General features: G+C 43.1%; 1 protein-coding gene across 4 annotated transcripts in view; it reads left to right on the top strand.

Moving 5' to 3' along the window:
• Positions 1 to 13,276: 13,276 nt before the first annotated feature.
• The window catches only part of PRKG2 (protein kinase cGMP-dependent 2), a 103,355-nt gene continuing 99,687 nt past the window's right edge, over positions 13,277 to 16,944 (top strand). For 3 of the 4 annotated variants that reach the window (XM_019466342.2, XM_019466333.2, XM_019466350.2), the window contains exon 1: positions 13,280 to 13,391. The gene's annotated coding sequence lies outside the window, so the exon portion shown is untranslated. Of the gene's footprint in view, positions 13,392 to 16,944 lie in introns of all 4 variants that reach the window. The other variant, XM_019466360.2, reaches the window with a different exon arrangement.

Consider the following 16,944-nt stretch of genomic DNA (forward strand, 5'->3'; position numbering starts at 1 on the left):
CAGCACCTACATTTTAACAAGCTCTCCAGGTGTTCAGATACACACTACAGTTTAAAACACACTGGCCTAGGGCCTCGTAGGAGGCCAGTGTATTTCTCCGGCATGGACACAACCCAAGGCAGGCTACAACATGTAGCCATGACATGCTAGAAAGCCACATTAAATATTTGGGACTTTACTGGAAGAGAAGCAAGAAGGCCTTGGAGGCCGAACTGCTTTAGGATTCTTACGGGTCCTATACATTCTGACTTCTGGAAGCCCCACCTCTTACAACATATAAGCACATTCAAATATATTGGCATCCCATTCAACATGCAGACATAATTTTTTTTTAAAGAGTGAAAGTTTTGTATAATTTAAAAAGTTGAGTTTTTATACGACTAAATTATTCCTTTTGTTTTCTGATTTATAATTGATTACAGGGGTGCCTGGGTAGCTCAGTCGATTGAGTGTCTGACTCTTGATTTTGGCGCAGGTCATGATTTCATGGTTGTGAGATCAAGCCTTGTGTTGGGCTCCCCAGTGGGCACGGATCTTGCTTAAGAGTATCTCTCTCCATCTCCCTCTGCTCCTCCCCTGCTCTCTCTCTCTTTCCTAAAAAAAGAAAAAAGAAAAGAAAAACATTAAAAAAGTACAATGTATATGTATATACATATAAATATACACGTGCACTTGAATTGCTATTTGGCATAATATCATGCTTTATAGATATTTAATTAAACGTTTTGTAAGTTTTTCTTTTGTAGTATGGAGACAATAATTTTTTCCAGGTCCCATGTAATTTCACAGGTCCTTGGCAACCGATGGCCCTACGCATCATGGCTATATGCTTGTTAGATTAATGGGCTTTGATCAGAGAAGTGACAAAGTCAGCTTACTGTTCAAACGAGATCCCTCAGCAGTGTGGAGAGTGCGCTGGGGCCGGACGGGAGCAGGAGTGGCTGCAGGGAGGCAGTGAAGGGACTGTCACAGCAGCTCAGGCAAGAGATGAGGCTGATGGTGGTGATGGAGAGAGTCCCGTGGATATTAGCGATACACGTGTGGCAGAATTGTCAGGGCTTTGGGATGAAGTCTTTGTGGAGAGCGAGGGAGAGGAGATAAGGATGACTCCCCGAAATCCAAACAGAGAAATCTAACCGGAAAATGGCTTATTCATACAAACGACTCCGAAGGAAGAGTTAGTTCTTGGGGAAAAGATGTCCCTTTACTTTTGGACATGTCGTTATTGAGTGGCTTGTATTTGGTCGCTGAGTGGAAATATTAAAAAAAAAAAAAAAAAAGGCAGATGAACAGTCTGTTCTGGGATCACAGAAGAGAAGTCTGACCTGGAAACGTCAACTTGGGAGGTGCAGATGGAGGTTGAAACGAGTGTCTCTATGCTCCTCCTTCTTTATTGCAGAACCAAAAGGGGGCACTACTTTCAAGAGAATGGTCACCCTCAGAGAGGAAGGACAACCTTACCTGATGCAGCAAGGACTTTCTTTTTTTTACAAAAAAAAAGTTTTTAATGTTTTATTTATTTTTGAGGAGAGACAGAGAGAGAGAGGGACAGAGCATGAGTGGGGGAGGGGCAGAGAGAGAGGGAGACAGAATCTGAAGCAGGCTCCAGGCTCTGAGCTATCAGCACAGAGCCCGACACAGGGCTGGAACTCTGCAGCGGTGAGATCATGACCTGAGCCAAAGTCAGATGCTTAACCAACTGAGCCACGCAGGCGCCCTGAGGACTTTCAACACCTATGTTTAGAAGCAGACTCATGCGAAAAAGGAGCTTGAGAAGGAACACCTAGTGAAGAAGCAGAGAAACTCTGGAGAATAAAGCTACTCCCATATGGAACAAGTAATAGTATTCAGTGCTGTTGAGATGTCGACCAAAACAGACATATTTCTAAAGAAATTAGAAATATGGAGTTCATCGGTAATCTTGGGGAAAGTATTTTTGGCAGAGTGGTGGGAAACCAGATTACCGAGTGTGGTAGACAGAATAACAGCCTCCCCCAAAAGTCCATGTCCTAATTTCCAGAAACTGTGAAGTTGTTACATAAATGGCAAAAAGGACTTTGCAGATGGAATTAAGGATTTTGAGATGAGGGGATATCTTGGAATATCTGGATGGGCCAAATGTAGTCAAAAGAGTCCTTATAAGTAAAAGAAGGAGGCAGGAGGATCAGAGTCAAAGAGAGCTTTGAAGATGCCAAGCTGTTGGGTTTGAAGATGGAAGGGGACCATGAGCTAAGAAATGTAGACAACCTCCAGAAGCTGGAAAAGGCAAGGCAAGAGATTTTCCCTTAGAGCCTCCAAAAAAGAACGCGGTCCTGATGACACTTCAATTTTAGCCCAGTGAGACCCATCTTAGAGTTCTGACCTCAAGAACGCTAAGAAAATAAAGTGTCTGTTGTTAGTTGCTTCAAGCCCCTAACTTTGTGGTAATTTGTTAAGGCAGCATTAAGAAACCGATACGCTGAGGGATGCCTGGGTGGCTCAGTCGGTTGAGCATCCAATTTTGGCTCAGGTCACGGTCTCACAGGTTGTGAGTTTGAGCCCTGCATTGGGCCCTGTGCCAACAGCTCGGAGCCTGAAGGCTGCTTCAGATTCTGTGTCTCCTTCTCTCTCTGTCCCTCTCCCACTCCTTCTCTGTCTCTCTCAGTCTCTTGAAAAGAAATAAAACACTAAAAAAAAAAAAAAAAAAGAAACGGATACACTGAAAATCAAAGGAATGACAGAGGAAATGAAGACAGTGAGTATAGGTGTTGGGAAATTTGAGGAGAAGCTGTATAAGATATAATGAAAGGCGTTGCTTAAGGTGGGAGAAACTTAAATATATATATATATATATATATATATATATATATATATACACACATATATATGCATATATATATATATATATATATATATATATATAGATGCTATACGGTGGGAGAAACTTAATTTTCTAAGATATACATTAGCACACACACACAGACACACATATGCTAATGGGAAGATATCAGTAGGAACAGGTAGATGAAAGATTCAGAAATAGAATCAGGAGGTTAAGGAGCAAGTGGGGCAGGGAGAGACGGAGAGCACAGACAGGACGAGGGCTATAACATCCTAGGGGGCAGTGAGAGATGAAAGAACGTTTCTTGCTTCAGATGACTTTCTAGATTTGATGTGGGGATACTCAGGTAGTTCCTTACAGATGAGTTGTACCTACGTTCTCTGTGCTCTAATTTCCGTGTTTAAAATAAAAGTAATAATAGTGATAATAATTATATTATCTCATAGGGTCAAGGGGTTAACTGCATGAATGCGTGTCCAGAGAGGTGTTCACGTGCACTGTATGCACTCAACAGGTATAGCCATCATTATTACTATGTTCATTTTCTAGAGCTGTTGTAACAACGTACCACACCCTGGGCGGTTTACCAAGGAACTTTACTGTCTCAGAGTTCTGGAGGGTGGAAATCCGGAATTGAGGTGTTATCACGCTTGCTTCCTTCCAGGGCTGTGAGGGAAGTGTCTGTCCCAGGCTTCTGTCTTTGGCTTGTAGGTGGCCACCTTTTGGTCACCTCCTACCACCTCTCCTCTATGTGTGTCTGTCTTTATGTCCAAATGCCAGTCATATTGGATTAGGGCCCATGCTATTGTCCTCCTCTTAATTACACCTGCAATAACCCTATATCCAAATAAGGTCATATTCTGAGGTATCGGGAGTTAGGGCTTCAGTGTATGAATTTGGAGAAGGTGGACACAAGTCATTCCATGGCCACCGTTATTGTTTTCTCTCTGAAGAGTCAGTAAGGCCAACTACCACGAATAAGGGTGGCAAGATAAGGGTTTAAAGAAAGAGGAAAAGATATACTATTTTTATTATAGGAGAAAGAAGACTCACCAGGTAAATTGAGCATGATTATCAGGGAGTATTTAGTAACCCAGACGAGATCGGTATCGAGAATATATAATGGCATAAAACTCAACTCCTCATTATTGCCTATGGGGCCCTGTGTAATCTGAGCCCAAATTCATCCTCACTGACCTATCTGGTGTCAAGTTCATCCATGCTCACACATTCTAGCCACAATGGCCTTCCTCTGTCCCTAAAACTCACCAAGCTCCATCTGTCCTCCTGGCCATTGCACTCTCTGCCTGGTGTTTCCTTCCCCTAGATCTTTCTGTGGTGGGTTTTGCTTCATCATTTAGGCTTTCCTCAAATGCTTCCTGTTCAGAGAGGTCTTCTCTGACCAAGTCTCAGAAGTAGTCCTACAAGTCCAACCTACATCACTCTGTCTTATAGTCATTATAATACCTGCTATTGGTGAAAAATGTCTCTCAAATTTGTTTCTTTTCTACCTCTCCTTTCCCAGAGTCATTCCTTTTTCCCCTTATTAATTCCTTTACTCAAATGTTCCACTCCCCTTCTCCTTCTCCCATGGAGGCACATATTCCAACGTGCTAATTTTGTGTCTTTTTATTTGTATGTAGTTTTATAAAATGTGCATTATTGTATTTTATGCATAATTTTAATTTATGCAAAAGGTATTGTTATATATGCACATCTCATTATATTCCTTCCATTTTTACTAGACACCATATCTTTAAGGTATATTGTTTTGCTTTGTCAATATCAACTGTGTTGTTTCTAAGTGTAGTGCTTTGGCACATATCCACCAATAATTTACATATTAATCCTCCCAGAGATGGACATCTACCTATCCTCTAGCCCCTAACCATAACAACACAAAAGAAGCTTCAGTAAACATCCTTGAACACGTCCCTATATGGATCTGTGTCAGAATTTCTCTGGAATAAATAGTATACTCAGAAGTGGAATTATCACTGAGCTATACATATTCTTAATTAGAGTAAATTGTGCAAGGTATCTCTCTAGAATGGCTCTGCCAACTTAAGCTCCTACCATGGACCTAGAATTTAAATTCCATGAGAACAAAGCCTATATTTTCCTTGCTCCACTAGTACTCACTATCCGAGTATACGGAAGAGAAGGTCAGAAATGAGTTTCCTCTAGGACGGGAGTTTTGTCCAGCTTTTGCAAGATACAATGTTGGGGAAGGTACCAAGAGTGTGAAATAATGTGCTGAATACTTTTCAAAATATATAGATATAGACATACCTGCTGGATCAAAAAAATACAGTGAGATTGCATTTGTTTAAAATTTTATTTCTCCCAGTCCCTACCCTGTCACCTCTGGAAACCACCCATGTATTCTCTTTATCTATGAGCTTTCTTTTTTTCTTTCTTCTTCTTTTTTTTTTTTTTTACTTTTTTTTTTTGTTTCTTGCCTTTTTGTTAGATTCCATACAAAAGAGTGATCATATAGTATTTAAATGTCTTTCTCTGTCTGACTTATTTCACTTCGCATGATGCCCTTGAGGTCCATTATTGTTATTGCAAAAGCAAGATTCCATCTTTTTTATGACTGAATAATATTCCACTGTGTGTGTGTGTGTGTGTGTGTGTGTGTGTGTGTGTACACACACATCACAGTCTCCTTGTCCATTCACCCATTGGTAGATACTTAGGCTGTTTCTGTATCTTGGTTATTGTACATAATGCTGCAGTGAACATGGCAGGGCATGCGTGTATCTTTTCAAGTTAGTGTTTTCATTTTCTTTGGACAAATTCCTAGAAGTGAAATTGTTGGATCATATGGTAGTTCTGTTTTTAATCTTTTAAGGAACCTTCATACTGTGTTCCATAGTGGCTCCACCAATTTGCATTCCCATCAACAGTGCACAAGAATTCTCTTTTCTCCATATCCTTGCCAACATTCGTTATTTCTTGTCTTGTTGATAACAGGCATTCCAACAGGTATGAGGTGTTATCTTATGGTGGTTTTAATTTGCCTTTCTCTGATGATTAATGATGTGAAGTATATTTTTATGTACCTGTTGGCTATGCATATGTGTTCTTTGGAAAAACGTCTATTCAGATTTTTTGCCCATTTATTAATGAGCCTGCTTGGTTTTTTGCATTTGAGTTGTATGAGTTCTTTATATATTTTGGATATTAGCCCCTTACCAGATATATGATTTACAAATATTTCCCATTAGGTAGGTGGTCTTTTCATTTTGCTGATGGTTTTCTTTTGCTGTGCAGTAGCTTTTTAATATGATGTAGCCCACTTGTTTATTTTTGCTTTTGTTGCTTTTGTTTTTGGTGTCAGATTCAAAAGCCATTGATATGACCTACGTCAAGGAACTTACTGCTTATGTTTTCTTCTGGGAATTTTATGTTTCAAGACTTATGTTCAAGCCTTTAATCCATTTTGAGTTAATTTTTGTGTATGGTGTAAAATAGCATTTGAATTTCGTCCTTTTGCATGTAGCTGTCCAGTTTTCCCAGCATCATTTACTGAAGAGACTATCCTTTCCCCATTGTATATTCTTGGCTCCTTTGTCATAAATTAATTGACCTTATAAGCTTAGGTTTATTTCTGGGCTATTTGTTCCATCAATCTATGTGTCTATTTTTGTGTCATCACCATACTGTTTAAATTACTATAACTTTATGATATAATTTGAAATACAGTACTATTTAGTATATATTCAGTATATAGCACTTCATATAAACTGAGAAAGAAGCTGGGCAAGGACAGAAGGAAAGGAAATAGAGAGTCAAGGAATTAGAGGTCACTTTAAAGTCAAAAACACATGAAAAGACAGTAACTGAGCAAATAAACTTGAAGGATGGAAGGCTGTAGTCATAGAGTGTACCATCTTATCTTAACCTGGCTTGTCTAGATAACAGAGCCTGAGGCCAAGCTCACATGCTAACTCTTCATTAGGGGGTGCTATCCTAAGGAAGCCGGAGTAAGGGAAAAGGGAAATGAAGAGAGAAGGAGAAAAAGAAGATTCAAGGTGGTACGTTACCACTTTGTTCACAGATTCTAGAAAACAAATCTGTTTGCTGAGTCATACTAGAGCAGCCAGAATACAGAACCATTACATCTTTGAACAGCTTCGGGGTGGGCAGAAGAGGCAAGCAATTATCTGCTGGCTTCTTCCTGGTTCCTGTCTCTCAATGGTCAAAGTTGACTCCAGAGGGCATTAATTCTAGTGTATCTCTAGGATATGTTTTAGGCCCCCTCTAGGTAGCAGCTAGGGAAGCTGGAGCTTTGGTTCCAGACAGGCGAAACGTGGGAGTTGGAATAGCTGAAGCTACCTCTACAGTGGGTGTTACAGAGGCTATGCTGGTCTGTTCCTCACTTTAGAGGAGGCTGAAGTCAGTGGCAGTATTAGCCTAGGCTGTACATCGATGGGAAAGGCATGAGGCACTGTTATGACCATTTGTGTCCGAGAAGCAAGGCAAGGGGCTGAAGCCTTGGGGGCAGGGAGGGCTGAGCTGATCTGGGGTGCCCATATACTATCTGAATCAGTGATTTTATTTATTTATTCACATTTATTTTTTAATGTTTATTTATTATTTTGAGAAAGAAAGAGAGAGAGAGAGAGAGAGAGAGAGAGAGAGAGAGAAAGAAAGAGAGAGAGAATGCACAGGGGAAGAGTATAGAGAGAGGGAGACACAGAATCCAAAGCAGGCTCCAGGCTCTGAGCTGTCAGCACAGAGCCCAACATGAGGCTCAAACTCATGAACAGCGAGATCATGACCTGAGCCAAATTCAGACACTTAACCGACTGAGCTACCCAGGTGTCCCTGAATCAGTGATTTTAGAGGAGATTCCAGATGTGATTATAGTAGTGAATGGCTGAAGCTGAATGGAGATGAAGGGTATTGGATATGAGGACTAAGGAATTGTGAGGTCAAAGCTTTGAATGGAAAGTCTACGTTGACTTTGAAATAGCATAGGATGGCGGGATTCCAAACACCGTGAGTTAATGTATAGTTAATATACATTGGCTGTATTATTGAATGAGCCTCCATAGCCAGAAAAAAAATCACTGTTTAGGAAAGTCAACACACTATGGACTGAAATTAAGTATATGTAAATAAAACTAAAATGGAATGTATTTATATGTTAGTCTTTTATAGTAAAACTTACTATTATCTGATTGTTAATTAAGCAGATTATTAACCTGTAAGTTAATTGTGTCATTATTCCACACAACTGTTTTTATTCCAGAGGGAAAATCAAGAACATATTTCAAATTCTTTCTACAGAACTTTGGAAACCTAAGTACAGTTCTTCTGGGTAATAAGTCATAGCTCACTCTATCCTGAGGATTTGGGCCTGCCGTGGGTGCTGTGGGAGACACAGCAAAGATGAACCAGATGAACCAGGCCCTCCAGGTATTTACAGTCAAGCAGGGGTGATAAGAAATGTAGATAGATAACAATAATATGAAGTAGAAAGTGGCAAATAACATAAAGAGGGCTGAGATAAAGTGCAGTCCTATGGGAGTTCTGAAGGCATGTACCTAGAAGCAATGAGTGAAGCCTTGGAAAGAGACAGCGAGAGAAGGATGGGAGGGAGGGAGAGAGGGAGGAAGGCAGGAAGGACGAGATCTTGGGAAAATTTAGAATGAGTGGAAATAGGATGGAGGAGGGAAGACGCTCAAGGAGAGCATGGGCAGGACACCGGTCAGTTCCAAATGGGGGACACACGTAGGCCCTGGCTGCTGCCTAAAGGGACTGGGAAACCAGTCAAATGTACTCTGGACTTGGGGCGCCTGGGTGGCTCAGTCGGTTAAGCGTCCGACTTCAACTCAGGTCACGATCTCGCAGTCCGTGGGTTCGAGCCCCACGTCGGGCTCTGGGATGATGGCTCACAGCCTGGAGCCTGCTTCGGATTCTGTGTCTCCCTCTCTCTCTGACCCTCCCCCATTCATGCCCTGTCTCTGTCTCAAAAATAAACGTTAAAAAAATAAAAAAAAATGTACTCTGGACTTAATGTGCATGGGGTTCATTCTCCTCTCCTTCAGGAATCATCAGGGAGGGATTTGGGAAATGAGAGGCCATTGTCCCCCCCGAAGATATATATATATATATATAGATATATATATATATATATATATATATATATACACACACACACACACACATATATATAACATTATGTAATATAACGTATTATATATTATATGTATATATTGTATATAAATTATATATATTACATTAGGTATATAAACTTGCACATATGTGTAAATTCATGTTTTTATTTATAAAATAGAGGCAGTAGATAGCGAAGGGAAATTTTTGATTCTTTTCTACATATTAAAAAGATTTCAGCTATGTATGTATGTACTGAACATGTAAGAATTGCTATAACAAAGTCCCTGCTCTGAGGTCCGATAGAAGAGAGGCAGACAGTTAACAAGCATTTGTGACTTGAGGCAGCACGCTGCTTTGAGATCCTAGAGGACAGAGCCACTATCCTGCAGAATCAGTGAAACGTCATGGAAGAAATAAGTGGCTTTGAGGCAAATAAATGGATTGTTGGCTGCAGGGAGGTTGGAGACTGAAAGACTGTGGTGGAATCATTTGGCCCTGTTTTATGACCATATCGAGTGATGCTGGCATCTGGAGAGGAGGAGCACCAAAGGCAAACAGTAGTTTTTTTCCTGGGTCAGGGTTTGGCAAAGCTGATATGGAAGAAGGGCACGATGACCTAAGGTTCTAGCCTTAGCAATGGAAATGGCTGCCCGCAGGGTCAGTGCAGTAAGATAAACAAGACAGAAGACAAAAGGAAGAGGAAAGGAAGGAAGGGAGTAAAATCAAAGAGATGGTGAGAAACTGGAGGGTGGTTTTGACCCTCTCACATCCTCAGATCTCCTGGTGATTCTTAAGAGAGAGCTCAGCTTGAGCCTGGGGATGCTCTGAGCTGGAGCTTAAATGTAGTGAGCATGAGGCTGAGCTGATGGGGTGGCCTGACAGAAGTCTGTGTGCAAGGGCAACTAGGGAGTCTCCCATGAGGCAATTCATCCCAAGACAATAGGATTCAGGCTGGATGAGCTTGAACCAGAACTTAGTCATGCAGGGGCTTGGGAGTCTGACTTCAGCACGGAAGCATTACTGTCCCCTTGGATACAGGTCCCTGTGAGAAAGAGAAAGTGGGAACAATCTAGAGATTTTACAAATTCAAGGCTGCCTGATACTTCCCCGAACTGCATGTAACACAAAGACGTGTATTTTACCCCCCAAATCTCCACGGGCTACCTCTGAGCTTTGACACCATGAAAGCCCTAGTGCTCCGGCGATAGTGTTTGGCAGAGACCATGACTCCTAGGGGAACAGAGGCATACCCAGTGGAAGAGGGTTTATTCATGAATCCAGGTCCTGCACCACCAGTAGGCCCAGAGAAACCTTGTGGAGGCGACCTGGAGGAGGCTGTGCTCCACCGTCAATGACCAGGGAAGCAAGTGGATTTCGGTCTTCTTACTCTCTCAATAGAGGCAGAAGTCAAGACTTTACGCTCTGGAATTAGACAGATCACCTTCTGCAATGTATTAGTTCTACGAACTTGATCAAGTTATTTAACTCTTTGAGCTTGCTTCTTGAGGTTGGCTTCCCTCTTCGAATTGACATAGTAAATGAGAAATTGCACGTATGCCTTTAACACATGGCACAGAGTCAGACCACACACACAGTTCCCTCTGTCTGAAGGCTCTTCCTCCTCACCCCTTGCTGACTCTTAATCATCGTAAGTTTAAATATTATTGTTTTCAGAGAAATCATCGACGAGCCCTCATAGCAGACTCTAGATTGCCTACCCAACATCCATTGCCACTTTATCCTCTTTGTTTGGGTATCAGCTCCTCAAAAAGTACAATTCTGAAAAGTTCAAGGGCAGATTCCGAACAGTCCAAGCCAGTTTTGGTAATCCTCCTTCCACGCCCAGAATTTAAGTGTGGGCACGTGACTCAGTCTGAACTAATGACAGGTAAGAGGAAGTCTGCCTGGAGGTTCTAAGAAAGATGTGTCCACTCTTGAAAAGAGACAGACTTTGCTACTATTGGGCATTGTCAGGATTACCTCTCATAACAGGGGCTGGCCCAGCCATCCTGGGACCATGGTGGGAGGTGGAGGCCGACCCAGGTACAAAGTTGGCGTACTGGAAATGGCAGGGAGAATAACAGAAACAGCCCAGGTCTACCCTGACATCACTGCTGAATTTACCCAGCCAGAGCCTCTCAACCTTGGGATGTCTAGTCACATGAAACAGTAAATTCCCTTGTTATTTAAGACATTTTAAACTCGGTTAGTTATTAATTGTAGTCTTCTGCATCTGAATTATAATCCCATATTTTTTGCTCTCATATCATTTTCTTTCATAGCATTTTTTTTTTTTTTTTTTTTTTTTACATATATGCTGCTTTTGTGCTTATTGATTTGATACCTATTTCCCCCACTGGACTGTAGATTCTAAATTACCAAGATAATGTGTTGATTTTGAATTCCCAAATTTTAGCATCTGGCCTGAGGCATGGGAGCTGCTTAAGCACATTTGTTGAAGTAATGGATAACACCTCAAACACAGTCACTTTTCTCCTCCTCCTCATCATCATCCTAGGATTGCTGGGAGGGAGTTTAAGATCCCTCTCCAGCTCTGACTAGCTGGATGACCCCTGGCAGGACCCCATCAGTGGTTTTCAAGCTTTTGCCTCCAGGAATGGTAAGAAAATACATATTACATGGTTGACCAAATATACATATATACACATATTTAACCGAAAAGAAAGATATACAGAGCATATTTACTCTTATTACGCATGATGTATTCTGATATTTTTATTCTATTTCCTTAAAAATGTGGACCCATTAATTAGCAATCTACTATTTCCCCCCAAAATGAGGTAAATGAAATGTAAGGACTTTGAAAATGCAATTTTCTTCTTTTTGTTGTTAAACGGTTCATAAAGATCCACTCTGTTGACTTAGAAGTTCATTATTACAGTGACTTCACAAAGACTTAATTATTTTTCCTTTTCCTGTAGAATCCTTCCCCAGACCATCTCCTCTAGTTGGGCTATTTTGAAGGCCTGCATAAAATGGAAAGTCTCTGGCATGTGTTCATGAAAAAGTACTTTGTACTTTTGCTTATTTTTTTTTTTTCAGTTAGTACAAAAACAAACAAGACTACATTCTTCCTCTTCTGAAATTTAATGGTCCCATTCAACATATTTTACATCGGCCTCGTTTCTATATAAGTTTATATATGTACCAGTGCAGGCCAGTGTTACATGAGTCCCACTGCCGCCATGTGGTTTAAAACCCAACAGAGTTGGGTTCTGACATTCTCTAGAGGCACAGTGAAGAATAAAAACTCACTGTACTTCCCATTCCTCAACACAGAAACTGCCCTTGTCCACGGTGGATTTGCCAGTGAAATTCCTCTGGGGGCAGGAGGAAAGGGGAAAGCCACACGAAGATCTCACAACTCCAGAGCACAGCAAATAATGCGGTATATATATATTTAGAAAACCATAATGCAAGCCTGGGGGGTGGGGAACCCCCCAAAACAAAAAAAACCATGTAATCAAAATGCCATACCAGCCTGGGTGATCCCTGCTAAAGGACCTACAGATTCCGAAGGTATAATCTCTGCCCCTTAAAACTCGATTCAAACCACGACCCCCCCAGCATCATGCGAACTGGCAAACTAGATGCGAGTTATGGCTCCAGAGTCCCGGAAGAGCGCATCTCCAAGCTGCTCCGAGGTCACGTGTCTTCTAGAAGGGCATTGGTGTGACCCAGGAGAGCACGTCCAGGATGCGTGCGCCTGTTTGCGCTCTGGGAGGGAAGGCGAGGTGGGATGGAGCTTGGCCGGGAAAACAGACCAGAGAGGGGTGGGAGGAGAGGGAGGGGAAGGAAAAGATGAACACGTCCCTTAACTTTCCTCTCCCCTCGTCCCACACACTTGAAATAGAAATAATAATAACAACATAAAAAACGCTTTACAACCACGATGTTATCTCCCTACTTAAGTTGCCTCACTCTGGAGGGTATGGGGTATAAAGTGCAGACTGCGGCTACCGCCGCTAGCTTGTCTCGGGAGTAAAGGTTCTGGCCGGTGTGGGTGCGCGCGCGGGTGACCCCACCTTTTGGGAAGCCGGCTCCCGGCTCTTCCACGCAGTAGCCCCGGCTGACCCTCCCCCCTCCCCTTCCTCCTCTCCTCCCTCCTTCCCTCCCTCCCTCCCTCCTTGCGCGTCTGCTCTGCACCGGCCCCCGCGGAGGAGGCAGGCGGCAGCAACCAAGCCGCCGCAGCTCCTGCCCGCAGCGCGCTCGCCCGCGCCCGCGGATCCCACGTAGCCCGAGCGGCGGCAGAGGCGGCCCCGGGCCCGCGCCGCGCGCCCTGCGCACGGCCGGGGCTCGCTGAGCTGCCCAGCGCCGCAGGCGGCTGGGGAGGGAGGTGCGGGAGACGACGCGGAGACGCAGGGGCGGCGGCGCCAAGGTGACAAGCTGCGCACCTGGAAAGTTACCCGGCTGTCTGGTGAGGTTCGCGGGCGGAAGGTTTGGGCGCCCGGGGCAGCGCAGGCGGGGGACGGGGTCGGGGCGCGCGCGTGTGCCTGCCGTGCGGGCACTGCGAGCTGTGCGCTTCCGTTCCACACCCCGCCGGTCTCGTGCATGTGCTGTTTGTGTGTGGACGTGTGCACGCGTTGCGTTTGCTTGGTGTGGCAGCCTTCCGTGAGCTCCCGGAGGCGAGGGAAGGCTACTTGATTTTAAGAAGCTTGGCTGGGGGCGGCAGGGGAGAGCTCAGCCCCAGTGGGGATTCCTCAGGGTTGTCAAGCCTTGAGCTCCGAGCAGAACGGCGGTGGAGACTGTCGCTCCGGGCGGGGGGCTAGGCGCTGCTGTCCGGGCGTGCGCTCCAAGCGTCGCCTAGCCCTGGGTAGCTGCTAGGAGACAAGTACTCGGGCAAGGACTTTATGAGTCCTTGTAAACTTGTGTGGGTGTTCTGTGGCACTCCCAGCACCGTGAGGCGCTTTCACATCGCTTGCTCTGTATTTCCCAGTGATGAAAAAACAAGAGCAGACAAACAGAAAACAATAAAACAGCCACTTAGGGGATGAGAGAGAAAGCAGTGGGTTCAAGTTGAAGAACTAGGGTGCGAACGCATGGCAGTTGAGGCCAGAGATGAGACTGGAAAGAAACAACTCGGGCAGAATTAACAAGTAGAAAGGTCTGATAGGAGCCTTGGTGTCCTGATCTTCACCTTGTTCTCAAAGTTCCTAGGGGCTTTTTTATTATAAAGGAAGAGAGCAGCATAGAGCGTCCCCCCCCCCCCCCCCAGTTCCTTACAAATTATTGTCTCGTTTCTTCGCAAGTTTCTATTTAACTACCGGACAAGGTGATCATCCCACATAGAATACAGTATCTGTTGCCAGCAGTCCTGTTTAGTGTGACACGGGAGAGTATGAACTAATACGGTGGAGAATCTCTTTGGAGAATTAGAGGCCATCCTCCCTACTGAAATGTGTAACTGAGAATAAAATATACAAAACGATGGTACGCAGAGATCTCTCTCTTCCGTGTGAAATCGTTAACTCCAGTCCTCTGGAATCCTTACAGAATCCTTACAAGTGAGGCTAATTCACCACACAGTGAAGGCGTATGTTGCTTGGATGTTGCCCAAATCTTTTGATCTCATAGTGTCTTGCTTCCTCTGGGCCGTTTTCCTATCAATTATTTCCTCTTCTATGTTTTCACCTACTCTATCTTCACTGCTTCATTATTCCAGGCTTACAAAGACTCTCAAGTTTCCACTGTTCTAAAAATCCATTTCATGAACCAAGATACCATCTTGAAATCCCTACTCTTAACATTAGCTCTTGTCAGCTCCTTTGTCATTGGCTTTCTATCCCAACTCTCGTGTGAAAGGCTAAATTCAGTGCTTTTCCCTCTGGTATAATTTGTTTTGATGTATCTGTGGGATGTGAACCGCAGCCTGCTTACCTCTTGAAAACCTTATCTTCATAGCCTCTGTGATAGTTCTCCTCGATCTCTTACTTGTACTAGCATTCCTTCCCTGTCTTTGTTATTTGCTTCTCTTGCACTTCTATAAATAATATCCACAGGTATTTTCTAGATGTATTTATATAATAACAGAGGCGTTCCTTTCTTTTCTCCCTTAGTGATCTCATCTGCTAATGGGACTTCAACCTCTCACCTCTGTAAAGCAGTCTCTTGCCTTGAGCTCTTTTTTTTTGCTCCTATCTGCTACACATTTCTACCTTGATGACATTCAGGCACCTTGCACTCAACATGTGTAAATTCAGCCTGATTACTGTCTCATAAAGTGCACTCATTCCTCTGAATTAAGACAGTGTCACAATACTCAGCCCATAGTTGGTGCTCTATTCAGTTTTGAATGAATGAATGAGTTAATAGTAGTGCCTTCCTCCAAGCCTTCTAATATCAAAATATTGGAATTATTTTTTTTTTTAACCTCCCTCTGTGTGCACCAATTTAATCACCACATTGAGGGATTCAACCCCTGCAGGATTCCTCCCACCTTTGCCATATTTTACCGTGAATCCACTCATACCCTTTTCCACTTTTGCCAAAACAATAGCTTCTTCTTAGCATATCTCTAGTTTTTCTTTCAAATGTCATATAGGCCTAGACACTCTTTCTCTCCTCATGGCCAGTCTCCTGGGCCCTTTCATCCACTACTTCAGCTTCAGCCTCTACTTAGGTATCAAAGATTGCTACATATTTTCAGCTCCCCCCTTCTGGGTTTCTAGTCCCTCATATCTTACTGTCTACCGAACTCCTACACACCAAAGTTTCCATGGGTCCTTCAAACTGAGTGTGTCCAGGGGCGCCTGGGTGGCTCAGTCGGTTAAGCGGCTGACTTCAGCTCAGGTCATGATCTCATGGTCCGTGAGTTCAAGCCCCGCGTCGGGCTCTGTGCTGACAGCTCAGAGCCTGGAGCCTGTTTTGGATTCTGTGTCTCCCTCTCTCTGACCCTCCCCTATTCATGCTCTGTCTCTCTCTGTCTCAAAAATAAATAAACGTTAAAAAAAAAATTAAAAAAAAAAAAGCTGAGTGTGTCCAAAGTTAAACTCACTGTCTTAGGCCTCCAAGATCCTCCTCATTTTGGTTAATGACATCACCTCTTACCCAGTTGCCACAATGGAAATTTCCAAATCTTTGTTCTCTTTCTTCTTATCACCACTCAAATTCCATCAGTTATAATCTCTTGACCTACCTGTATAGAATTACATTTCTCTGTCTTGGCCTGTCTATATGATACTCCAGCACCCCAAAATAGCTGAATGGAACGCCACCACATTTGGCAGTGAACATATAGGGTATGTGGCATTTGTAAAATTCACTGTGAATATTCTGTTGGGTGGAGAGGCACTTCGAAGAGAATCAACCTCAGGAGTAGCTGAAACTGTAGCTCATATGACTGCCCGACAAGGGAAGATTACTCTCCAAACTAATATGTTGTGGATAGAGAAAAATATCAGTAGATTAAAAACTGAGCCCCAGGTCATCAGTTACAAGGTCAGATGGGCAGATGCTTTTAATTGTGGCATTGATTGAATTGAGCTGTTCTCACAAGGGCAGCTCTGTGTGCTTTCCTTCAGGGAGAAGAAGCAGGGATTTACATATTTAGTGATGGTTAATTATTTTCTAAAAGAACTTTGTTGAAAAAAAGTTAAGGATAACACCAAATGCATCAGTTTCATATAGACTTAGAAGACTATCATATAGACTTAGAAGACTGTGTAATTCACTCCTCTGATTTCAGGGTAAAGTACCCTTTTCTTGGAAAAGAATCTATTCTGTGTTTCATGATTTATTAAAGGGAAGCAAATTGCAGCGTTACCTATAGCCACAACTTTTACCAAATCCCTGATGATCATGTTTTTCTCTTCTGGCTACCATGGAGATGATCCATTTTTATCTTGAGTTCAAGAAGTTCAAGACACTAGAATAGGGTTGGGGCTATGGCCTTATCCTGTCCTGAGCACCTTTTACTTGGGTTGGTGCAATAACCTCTCACTGTTTCTCTTCCTCTATGCTCTTTTCACTCC

This window comes from Panthera pardus, unplaced genomic scaffold (assembly GCF_024362965.1).
Source record: "Panthera pardus isolate Hobbes unplaced genomic scaffold, ASM2436296v1 HiC_scaffold_13, whole genome shotgun sequence".
Lineage (NCBI taxonomy): Eukaryota > Metazoa > Chordata > Mammalia > Carnivora > Felidae > Panthera > Panthera pardus.